Here is a 13,170-nt window from a genome sequence, read left to right on the forward strand (position 1 = left end):
AGCGCCAAGTACGCACTCCTCGTCCTCCCCTCTCAGGCCCCGTCAGTACTGTTCATTACAAAGGAAGGTAGCATTTAGCAGATACTGCGAAGTTGCTGTATTTCTGTTCTCACCGCTTTCCCAAACTTCTATCTCCTCACCCTCTCCCTGTTTTCCCCTGTATACCTGTTTGGGTGCTCGAGGCACCTGAACTGTTTTTACCTGGGGTTGCGTTTTTCTTGGTCTTTCTTTCTGCGTCTGTGGAGTTAAATCAGGTGTTTTGGGGTTATCATCGGTCAATTGGGGACACTCGTTTCGCCAGTGTCCAATTTCGCCGCACTGGTGGCAGGGAAATTTCTTCATAGCCTCTTCCCTGCTAAATTTGGGCCGGGGCTTTCCTCCACCCCCTCCCCCAGGACTTTTGTTCTCAGCATTTTTAACCATGTTACTCAATTGTTTTTCCTGCTGTTCTGCGAGCTTTACTTGAGCCCACATCACTTTTTCCTTAAGGGCCTTTTTCTTTTCTGCCATCTCGTCCTCGCAGTACTTAGCGTACCGTAGGACCTCATCCATTTTCTTTGTATGCCAACAGATTTTATTATCTTTTATCCACTGACAAATTTCAGGTCTTAAACCATTTACAAACCTGTAAATAAAGTGCGTCATGTCCTTCAAATCGATGTTATCAATACCACTGTATGTTTTAAATACCTGCAATAACCTCTCATAGAAGGAGTGCACTGTCTCGTCCCTTTCCTGTGTTGTTCTATCTATTTTTGTCCAATCAGTTTCTTTTGCGGGCACCTTTTCTTTCAAATGCTGAATTACCTGCTCATATTTTCGCATGACATCCTTTGATGGCTCCCCTGTTTCCTTATTTCTTGGGTACTCTTCAGTAGGCCAGTCTATGGCTATTTTACACTGGGTCCATAAATCTACCGGAACCACAATGTCGAAAAACCCATCCAGGTCTTTCCACAGACATTTCTGTACCTTCACGAACCTTTCCACCTGCCTGTACCAGTCTACTGGTTTCTCTCGTAATTTTGGAAAATCGTTCGTAAAGGACACAATATCCTGTCTAGACCAGGGGACATGCACATATTTCCCTCCAGGTACTTCGCGCATGGGGCATAACTGCTCAGGTTTCTCTACCTCCCTTAAAGCAAATTCAGGAGTCACTTGTCGGGAGCGAGCCTCTTCCCTCTTTTTCGCCCACCTGCTTCTCCATCTTTCCACATCTCCCCATTTCTGCAGTACCCCCAATAATTCTTTAATCTGCAACTTTTTTCCCGCCACATTCAGGTGCTCTATATCTTTGTCTGAGAAGTCTGCTCTGTACGGTTTCTGTAAGGGCTTGGATTTCGAGATATCTACCCCCATACTAGCTGCGGTTTCGGTCAGTTTTTCGTGGAGCACTCTGGTGTTCCTTGTAAAGCTTTTACATATAAACGACAATTCTTCTTCAGAATAGGTATTCAATCGATCCAACCCCACATTTCCTGCCATTAATTCTTCTATTTCTACCCTCAGCTTGTAGAGGTCTAAAGGTTTCGTTTGCGGAGTATGTTTCTCTAATTCACGACTCCAACTCTCAATTTCATCCGGAGTTACCAGAGAGACATTCCTAGTGCCTGTTGCTGACTCTAATTTAATTTCTTTCGCATTAAAAGGGTTATGCCTCTGCTGCATTCCCTTTCCGGTCGGTTTGTTGGGCAAGTCCAAGAACGCAACTTCAGACTCGCACTCACTGGACTGATCATCTATGATTATCGGTTCCTGTCTCGGGGGTGCCATGACTGGGGTCATAACTGGAGTAATCGGATTTCCCTGACCATTTCCGTATAACGGGACCACTGGTCCAATAGTTACTGGAATAGTCAATGCCTCAGGACTGGTATTTAACTGGGAGATTTTCTGAATTATTTCTGTCCTTTGTCTAGCTAGGGCCTCTTGCTCCTTTTCCACTAGTATCCTTCTTAAAGTCGTGTCATGTAATATCTGTGGGGTCAATGGAGGAGTAAAACTCGGGGCAGTAGGATGCGTTTCACTTGGTCCCCCACCATAATTTGGTTTCGGGAATAAAGTTCCAGTGTTAAAGGACCTGCGCTCTTCCTCATATGGAGGTTGAACAAAAGGCAGTCCTGAATTCGATGGTTTCTCTTCGTTTTCATACAAGGGTCTGGGAAAGAAAACTTTCGTACGTGAATATTTTTCTTCCTGGCTTGCGGGCACTTTGGGATATATATCCCTTGTTTCCGCCGGTTCGGGTTTCTCAAAATAGGGCAATACTTGACCACCCCCTCCCAGTCCTAGGGATCTGTCTTCTTCCTTGAGGAAGTGGCGTCGGGGAGCATCTCCTACACTGGAAGGTCGGGTTCCCTCATTATAAGGTGGCGGGCTTCTGGTACAGATGTCATCTATCAATTCATCATCTGACTCCCCAGGGGCCCCCCAATGCTTACACTTTTCGGTACTTTTCTCACCCGCTGCAGGGTTATGACATGCCGGCATCATGGGAAACAGACCCTCAACAATCATGCTCTGCCTCCACTGTTTCATCCTTTTATCCCTGGACTCCTGTTTCAGCCTGGGGTACCACTTGGTCAAACCCTTGTCCATTCGGGGTCTTTCTCTTTCAAAAGCCTCAATCTCCCATTCCTCTAATGCCTCATACTGCGTTAGTCTCGGTCTGGGATGCAGTTCATTCATCCGAGTTCTTAAATTAAATAAGATCCTACCATTGAAAGTACCATCTAACGGAAAAGCCAATACTCCGTCATCTTTTGTGTACTTCACCCAATTCTCCAACCACACACAGGTATTGTACCCTCGGTCAAACATCATGAATGAGGCAGGAGTATTGGGTGGTGGGACAAGAACACCTTCTCTAGATTTAATCGGTTTGTCCGTTTTAAAATAATTTTTCACCTTACTTACAAGGGACAATTTTCTCTTGGTTCCGTACATAATATCGTATCTATTAGTCTTCCACTGATCCCTTTCAAACCCTAGGTGCCTTGGATCAGGTCGAGTTCCTGTAGTCTGCGAGTGCCACATACGACTTCTACGCTAAACTTTGTTTACAAACTACCTCCAATCAGAACGCGCTTCAGAAATCCGTGCGACCAATGGGTGCGCGACTCTAAATAATCTCCGCCAATGGGTGCGCGGCCCCTTCGTGAGACAGTTCCCACGCTCTGGCGCTCACCCCTCCTTTACAATCTCAGCTCCGCTACCCGCCCGCTGCTTCTACCAATCCCAGCGCGGCACAGAGTGACGTCAGAGGCGCTTCGCGACCGACTCCCTCCCTTCACAAGGTAACGGAAACTTTCTTTCTTTTAAAGTGCTCAGTGCTTGGTTATTTTACAACAAATACACATTCGCCACAGTGCTCAAGTGTCTAGACAGAGAAAGAATTATTTTACTGCAAGTAAACTACTTCCATTTACTTTTCACTCGCTGCGGGTAGATCTCTTCCACCTACCCTTCACTCTAGCATCGGTGAACCTGTTATTCCCCTAAACTCATCCACTTCTTTCCGGGATATATTCCGAGTTTAAGGTTTCCCAGCGGACCCCTCTGCTTTCACGCTAGCTCCGAGGAACCTGCTACTCTTCCGATGTGACCCTTATTAGGTTACGCCACTATGGGAATTTTGCCAATATTCCCCGTTACTGACATTTATTCACACATGTATTCAGAAAACCCTAGTTAGTGCTTCCCAGTTATCTAAACCTGCACCTAACTTTCCTCGAGCCTGTGACCTCAGGACAATGGATTCTATTCACCACTTGCCCTTTCAATTCCCCGGGGAGTTCGGACAACACAGAACTAAACGGTTGACAAATGCATGGATTAATACATATAACAATATAAGAACAAGAATAATAACAATACAGCAATTCATGAATTGTTTTTACAAGATATTATTCGTGCGTATTCACAAGAGATTGATCAGTTCTCTTTAGAACAGCCGCTCTTCTAGCAGCATCAATATACTAGCAGCTTCCGACTTAACTAGTCTAACTAATCCTACCTAACCTTTAGCTAGTCCCTAACCATCCTCTGCTTACCAGTAAAACTGATAGAGCGCGCGAGGCCACCCGACCAATAATTTTCGCCGTTTCCGGCTTCAGGGCCCATATACTTTCAAATTACCATATACATCGACCAGGTGACTTCACGAGCTCTACCAATTTGTGTGTGTGTTCCCCACTATTATTTCTCAGTGCACCCGACTTACCATCCACCGATGCGGGTACCTAATGACCACAATGAATCAGGGAGCTAGCTGTAAAAGGAAAGGCAGCAAAATACAAACCCAACCAATAACATTCAAAATACTGTTTGAAATGACCACGGACAACGGGAAGTTTTAAAATGTTTATCTAAAGTTCATTTGCTTCATTCATAAGGTACATCAATATAAGGCAATCAATAACCAAGATAACGTAAATGAGGTAACTGTAAAGAAATAACGACAGAGTAATCATTGAAATACTGATATAAAATGTAACGAGAAGATACTATGCTATTCAATAATATTTAAGCATGGGCGGACTATGTAGGTATAACTACAGGAGGGCCTATAAAGAGTAACACGCTTCACTTAAGGTGAACGGGCCTTTAAACAATCTAGGCAATGAGGTTCTAGACCATATCAGAAAATGACAAACTGCAATGCAAAATATAATTTCTAACAAGTGAGAAGACATAGGAACAAACTTATGGAAAAATGCAAATGACTTTCAATAGTTGCGGAAAGACATGGAAAAATAACATATGCAATGGTAAACTTTATTGAAGCAAAAGTTAGAAATTCAGAAGGTGCAAGATTTAAGAGGTTCAGAGCAATATTTACCTAGAAAGGTGTGGAAACCAAACCCTGGCCACGGGTCAGTTAAGGACAGGAAACCCTCAAGGAAGGATACCCCTCAAAGGACAGCAGGTGCAGAATGGACACCCCGGATAGGACAGGATACCCTCGGATTAGGAATCAGGACAGGACCTCAGGACAGGACAGCAAACCCTCAGGACAGGACCGCTCAGGACAGGACCGGAACCCACAGTTCGGAAGCAACGCCTGCGCTCCACCTGCTCTGCAGTTATCGATCAAGACCCCGATTGGGTCAGCGAACTCCCAGCAAAGTGCTTCGCCAGCACTTTAAGGTTCAGTAGAACCTTAGTCTATGGTCAAATTCGGACAGAGTGCTCCGCAGCGCTCTGTATCTTCAGTCACCTATTGAGTACGATGGGTCAGTGACAGGTCAGCTAAACCAGACAAGTCGGACGGTTCCCTAGGTGAACCCAGGGTAGATATACAGTTTGGGGACAGTGTACCACCCCCCAATGTTGCAAAGTGTCAGAATCCCTCAATTTCGATTGGTCCTAAGGTAGGATTTGGGTAACACACCAATCACAATTCAACATTTCAAGCCTGTATTTGCATGTTTGGGCACCGCCTAGTAAGATTGGGGTTCCCATGAGAAGCTACACGGCAAGCAGCAATACAATATTACATTGTAACATATAAGGAGCCACATTCGCTGTTCTCGCAGGGCAGAGGTGACTTTCTCAGGAGCATCTCGCCCATCGCTGCCAACTGGCCATGTTCCATCAGTCAAGGTCTACTGTGCTGCCAAAGTTGCGCAGGCGCAGAAGGGACCTCCAATATGGCTCTCTTCTCACTCAGACCCCCATTCCCCGCGGTACATGAAAAGTAAGCGAAAACAAATTAATACATAATAATGTCATCATGAAAACACATCACAGGGTTTGTACTTTCTACTTATCATTATAAAATATACTTATGCAGTTTAAATGTTAGCTACATTGATACAGACACAAGAGCAGTGGCACGAGCAGTACCACATGATGGGCACAGCTATGGATTACGCATGCTCATACATTTCCCTCCACTTCTGCAGACGCGTCAGGACACGTGAGTGTGGCTGACGCATGCGCAGTAACTAAAATACAAGCGGCGGCCATTTTAAAGTACACGGGTTAAATGTATTAGAAATACACGTAGGCAAGCTTCGCAAACTTTGCCTAAACAAAAATAAACGTTAGTAAAACATACGTTTGTTACCTTATTACACATAAACGAGGTTCTTGACTTCGGCAAGCCGCAAAATATGCGAAGCTTTGCTTCATCACAGATACACGCTCCAACATTTCTTGTACATATGGCCAATAATTTCTAATGTGGTGTGTCACTTTCTCCAACCCAACTCAGTAACACAATGTTTGGATCTATGGAGAGCTCGAAGACAATCATTATAGACAGATCGACTATCCAGCGCACACCCAGGCCAAGTGCAAAAACACAGCCTCCGGTGTGCCACAGCTGATGCAGTTGGAGTCCTCTCTGTAAGTCCAAATTTATGCAGTGCCTGGGGAATATATTAGGCCCCTTAAAGAAGTTGGTAGTGGGTGGTACGCAGTCTGTTGTTTGAAGCAGAAAAACCACTCCACCACCTAAAGTTCCATTCTCAGCTCCTCTAGCCATCCGGTTCAGGCGACCTGGGACGTCGCTGGCAACTTAGCCTGGACTGAGCAACATAAAGTAGAAACAAGGGGGCATATTTATCAGCCCCTATCACCATGTGAACGTCACTTTTTTCGACTTTGTTGTGGCGATAGGAGCTTTGCCTTATTTACAAGGCAGCGTTAAGCCACTTAAAGTGACTTAAAGCTCCCTGGTAAATAAGGCCGGTTCCACGTCGTTTCAACAACACAAGTCTTAACCACTAATATGCCATTACTAGGCAAGCCTTTATAAGGAATTATGAGTTGTTAAGGCACATATGGTAAAGACATATCTGTGGTTAAGACTTGATAGGTAAGTGTTAACCCCCAACCTCTTCCCCCGCTCTGACTCATGAAACGACACCCTCCCTCCTGAAAACCAACGCTATCCCTAAGCTACTCAATAATTGTATGTTTTACCTTATTATCTCATGACTATCTTTGCGGCTATGATTAGGCACGCTTACTAGGATATTCAGCCTTTAGCTGCGCTCCGATCTATTTATCAAATCTAGAGAGCACCTATTTATTAAATGATTTCTTTGGCGTGATGATGAACGTATTTGCTTTAAGATAGGTGGTCTGTAATTGCATGCTGCCTTAATTGACATTATTTCTGAGCGCGCTCTGCTTTGGTTTGGTTTACCCTTGAATAGATCAGTATTTTCTATGATATCTCGGCCTTAATTTGCCTTCGTTTTTCGTTTTCATTTTGTGATAGGGGACTCCAGAGTTCGCCTCGCTTGCATTCCGCTTACCTTTATATGAATTGGTATATCTTACGATGATTCAGCCTCATAATTGTCTAGTTTTCCTATATGATGTAGGAGTTTCACGAAGTGCTTGTGATTTTCATATGCCTTTGGCTGTATTTGAATAAGGATACTTAATGGTCATTAAATATATATTCGATTTCTATGGATGTGCAATCGGACTTGACTTATGTTTGATTTGTGGGCAATTTGACACATATTTGAAATTTACTCTGGATATCATGTGATTACATTTTATTCATTCACTCTAATGCTTACAACTGTCCAGATATGATCAGACTACTTGGCTCTTTGTCAATATAACGGCGAACAAGGGACCTCATATTAGTTCGCTCAGGGTCATTCTTAGCGACTATTTTACTGTAGGATGGACACTGGTGCTAGTATTTTATCGCTTATGCATATGATATACTATGCTTTCTGGCACTGATATTCATTATTTTCTTATACAGCCTATACATTGATACGCCACTGTACTGCTGATTGGTGTATAAAGATTTTTCTTTGATGCCACTCAATATATAGGAAGTTCTCACGTCCTCTAATTTGGAGCCGTGAGGTGAGTTCATGAAGCACTATGATTGGCGCAAGTTTTCCTTATTTTGAGACCTCATGTAGGACTTTCCACCGTGAGGCTTATTTTCCTTTCATATTTAGCTTTCCATTCTTTCTCTTAGAAATCCTGTGCATCAAACCGAAAGGGAGGTGCAGCGTATTGCTATATAGTTGAAATTACGAGGTGAGTCCAGTGCTCTGTATGACCCTTATAGGGATTGTCTGTTTGAGTTCCTCTTTGTGATTATGTCTCCCCCCTTTTCTTCAGATACTTTACTGTACACACCACAAATTGAGGTTTAACTTATGCCCTATGTGATTGGATTCTCGTAATATACACACCCTTATGGGTATTTTCCTAACAGAACAGATAGGAGGTGAGCGAAAAATATTTTTCATCATACCAGCAGTTCTGTTTTTATCTTTTTCTTGGCAAAAGTACTATTGCATAAATATGGACGTGTCCCTGATGATAGAGTATTAGATATTGATGCGTTTTGATACTATGTAAACTGTCAGATATAACAGTTTGGTTGGAAATATATATCTTTTCAATGGTGTATCATATATATGTTTGTGTATATCTTCTAACTGTTTTTCTAATGTTTTTATAAGTTTCCTTTGAGAAATATGGAGCATGCTCTCTGTGAGAAACATGCAATATTCACGTGAAGGATTGTTATGTGAATCGTTGAGATCTTCTTATATTTAGTTATTATTATTTATGTGTCAATTTTCTGTCATTAGAATTTTTTGTTACTTGAATGTTTTGGGTCATCCAACATTATTTATGTTGTTATATAAATATGTTTATTCTGTTAATGTTGGGTCATGTCATATTGATGTTGTGTCTTGTCTTTAATGTTACAGCCCTGACGAAGTTCCCACTGGCAAAGAATTGGGAATGAAACGCGTTGGCTGAGTGCCAGTTTTAAAAGATCTATTGAATAAAAGGAAATATTTATGGAATAACTCTTTACGCTGCCTGTATTGACTTCGGAAGGAGTGCATCTTCCAACTTTCTTTTTTAAGCCCTAACTACGCCCCTGCCCTCAGTCCTAATAATGACCCCGACCTATCCAATGCCCTAAAAACTACCTTGACCCCCTGAGTCCTAAAACTACTCTGCCCTCCCCTTAGCTTTAAAAACTACCCTATCCTTCTAAGCCCTAAACAGTATTACGATCCCTGCCCCCTGCCCTGAACCCTAAAATGACCAACAAACCCCTGCCTGACATCTAAATCTACCCCCACCCTTGTAAAAAAAGAACCCACTTCCCTACCCTGGAAACTTCCCACAAGCCCTGAAAACTACCCGACCCCCTAGCCCTGAAAACTACCCCAAACCCCCAGCCCTGATAATTACCCTAAACCTCCCTAGCCCCAAAAATGACCTGAACCCCCGCCAGCCCTGAAAACTACCCCAAACCCCCAGCCCTGAAAAATACCCCACCAGCCCTGAAAACTACCCTGACCGCCCCAGCCCTGAAAACTATACCCAATCCCCGCCCCAGAACCCATACAAATTAACCCCTTCCAAAACCCGGCCCCAGCCCCACTTACCTCACCACGTCCTCTCCAGATCCTTCCTGTTTCTGCTAGCCTGCAACTAGAAGGTCCACTGCCTAAACGACGCATATGTGTAGTTAAGGCAAACGTGGTAGCGTTTGCAAAGTTGGAACACACATGGCTCTCCCCGCATTGCTCCAACTGTTTCCCTTTGTGTATAAATTTTACTGCACTGATTTAATATTGCTTCAAAAAATGATAACTCCGTTTATATGTATGATATTCCGTTGGTTTCGGTGTGTAAATTAAGATATAAATACACTCTATTTTTATGAATGGTTGTCTGACTTCTCTCAAATTGTGTCAATTACTTATCGTCCATGTTGGCACTCTGAAATGCTTAACATGTTCTTCTAGTAAAGCCTGACTGCTCTTTCCACTCTACTAGGACTGAGCTAGGGATTTGTTAGTGTGAATCTAAGGATCATCTTTGTGGAATTGTGATAATTTTACATAGAAAGGCCACCCGGGCATACCACATAATATTCCACTTTTCTACAGTTCATGTCAAATAAAAGGTATCAGGGATCCAGATATCAATGGAGCTAGGGCTCTCATGGAAGTGGTGCATGCCCTTCACCATGCAGGAGTCTTTTCCATCCCAGTAGTACCATCACAAAATGTATCACATTACGCTGCATAATTTGCCTTTTCGTGCCACATAATGTAGTCAACCCGGCTGTCTTATTTGGTTCTCCCCCTCGTCCTTATTCCACTGGCCCTCCCTATAATGTTATAACCTAGGATAGCGGAGGGTCAGGGATCTGCTGATATCAGCAGGACTTACCCCATCACACATCGCATTAGGGGGGCCTACATACAGTGGTGTAGCAAGGGAGGGGCAGCATGAGTTTTGCTGGTGGTGGAGGCCTTTCTCCCCCATGCTGTGCGGCCGTTGTTGGGCCGCTACCAAGGAAATCGCCAGCACCCCCTCCCACTCTTACACACGAGCAAGAGGTGGCAAATGCAAGGGCCACCACAAGAGGCCATAGGTCTAGTTACGCCACTGCCTACATAGTATAACAATGATAGGCACACACTGCTTTTGTTATTCATAATACGACAGCTGATTCGTTTTGCCTCCATTTCTCCTTCTCGCCTGCATGCAGGGCCTGCTGTGCAAATACCTTTGGGAGGAGCAAAATGCTCCTTGAAATTGAGGTTATACTTCTCTGTGAGTCGGGCCCAGAGTGTCCATGGTATGCTAAAATTTCAGGGCAGTTCTGAATTGCACAAAGGATGCGTCAACAGATGAGTCAGCAACAGCTTTAAACTTCAAAGAAGGGAAGGTTCTTCAACAGAAATCAGAAGAAGCGCTCAGGCTCTCTCATAAAATCCTTAACACTAGATAAGTAGGCAAAGGAAGCTTACCCGTGATACTTGCAATAAGCAGAGATGGGGCTTTAAATGCACCTTTACAAGCAAAGTCCTGTGGAATTCAATTTAAGTGATGCTATTAGAAAAATCTTCTTTTCATGAACCATTTCTTAGAACCTCAGAAAGCTAATTCATAGAACGGAAAGCCTTGGCAGCTTCTCACTGCATGCAATCACAGTGATCTAGCAGGTATTACACAGAGATACACAGAACATTATTTCAAAGGAGTAAAGTGTTCTCAAGGAGAGACCGTACAACAGGAACAGGAACAACTCCGTTTGCTAAACGACTTTTAACCCTTGTAAAGAAGTCTGTGATTTAAGTTTTCTAACCTATAAAATGTGCCACAGTTAAATATCTACATCTATAAAATCTACACGCTGCAGTACAGCTAGTAGCTCTGGCCTTGGCAGCTGATAGGATGGTTATTCTTTTGAATAGTAAGCATATGCAACAAAAATGAAAAGAAGAGAAAAGAGAAACATGATGAAAACATGGTGGCATGTGTTTGCAATAAGAATTTTAAAATAAAAAAACATATCTTTTATTAAACGATATAATGTTCAAGAGTACCATACGTCAACTGACATCATCAGAGAAGTCACATTAAAAAAAATCCACATTTGAGCAAGAGCAAAAGTCGAGAGTAGGTTAACACCTCAGATCACATTTCCATAGTTTGACGGTTATTTACAAAAGCGTTCGCAGGGGCATCAGCATGGCATTTGCGAGGTGTGTGGGACACTTCACACCCTCGTATGGAAGGAGCCAATTGGTGGTGCAATCACAAGTTCCATTGCAGAATAATCAACCCCCGGCCACTGGTCAAATAGCCATTACCATTAGTTCAGGACGGCAATAGTGGCTTTGTGCAGCCGAGGTTAGCAAGTATGCTTTCAATAGGCCATAAATGTTACCGGGTCTGAAAGGGGCAAGCATCAAGTCAGCATATATTTGTTGCTTTTCATTGCATAGGATGAGGAAGTCAAACTATTGCCGGCAGTACGTCAGGGGTCTCACACCTCCCCAGCAGCAAGCCATCTGCCTCTTGGCTAGCAGGAGAGCTAGAACTGAAAGGGGCGTATTTACAAGGGGATAACGCCACCACAACGTCACTTTCTGTGATGTTCTGGTGGCACTATGCACTGCACCATATTTACAAAGTAGCGTTTAAGCCCCTTTTTGTGGCTTAACGCAACTTTGTCAATCTGGTACCCTTTCACGCATGTATCTGCGTGAAAGGGGAGTGCAATGTTGTTGCTGTAGGTGTTCCACAACAACACCCATTGCCTTTTGACGCAGCCCCAGATAAACAAGTAGGTGTCAATCTGAGGCAGTACTAAAAACAAATGCCATGCAATAGCAGGCATTAGAAAGGCGCAACAAGGAGAAAAATTTTTATTTCTCCTCATTGTTTTGCATTTTCTATGTGTGCTGCATTCTGCTGGACACATAGATAGAGAAACATGCCTTTAATTATTGTTGATGTGCAGGAAGGTGTCCCTTCCCGCACATAAATAATCATTACCTATAACACAGGCATCCTTTCACTATTGTGTAAGGGTGCCTTTGCTGGTGCTCGGCAGCTAGTTTTAGCACCAGCGCTAGAGAAAACACAGGGGTGCACGGTATTTTTGTAAATACTGTGCATCCCTGTGTTCTGGAAATGTCAGAGTGCGGAGCTGCCAATTTTGGTGCAGATCCACGCTCCAACATTTCTTGTACATATGGCCAATAATTTCTAATGTGGTGTGTCACTTTCTCCAACCCAACTCAGTAACACAATGTTTGGATCTATGGAGAGCTCGAAGACAATCATTATAGTCAGATCGACTATCCAGCGCACACCCAGGCCAAGTGCAAAAACACAGCCTCCGGTGTGCCACAGCTGATGCAGTTGGAGTCCTCTCTGTAAGTCCAAATTTATTCAGTGCCTGGGGAATATATTAGGCCCCTTAAAGAAGTTGGTAGTGGGTGGTACGCAGTCTATTGTTTGAAGCAGAAAAACCACTCCACCACCTAAAGTTCCATTCTCAGCTCCTCTAGCCATCCGGTTCAGGCGACCTGGGACGTCGCTGGCAACTTAGCCTGGACTGAGCAACATAAAGTAGAAACAAGGGGGCATATTTATCAGCCCCTATCACCATGTGAACGTCACTTTTTTCGACTTTGTTGTGGCGATAGGAGCTTTGCCTTATTTACAAGGCAGCGTTAAGCCACTTAAAGTGACTTAAAGCTCCCTGGTAAATAAGGCCGGTTCCACGTCGTTTCAACAACACAAGTCTTAACCACTAATATGCCATTACTAGGCAAGCCTTTATAAGGAATTATGAGTTGTTAAGGCACATATGGTAAAGACATATCTGTGGTTAAGACTTGATAG

The sequence above is a fragment of the Lissotriton helveticus genome, chromosome 9 (assembly GCF_964261635.1).
Source record: "Lissotriton helveticus chromosome 9, aLisHel1.1, whole genome shotgun sequence".
Taxonomy (NCBI): domain Eukaryota; kingdom Metazoa; phylum Chordata; class Amphibia; order Caudata; family Salamandridae; genus Lissotriton; species Lissotriton helveticus.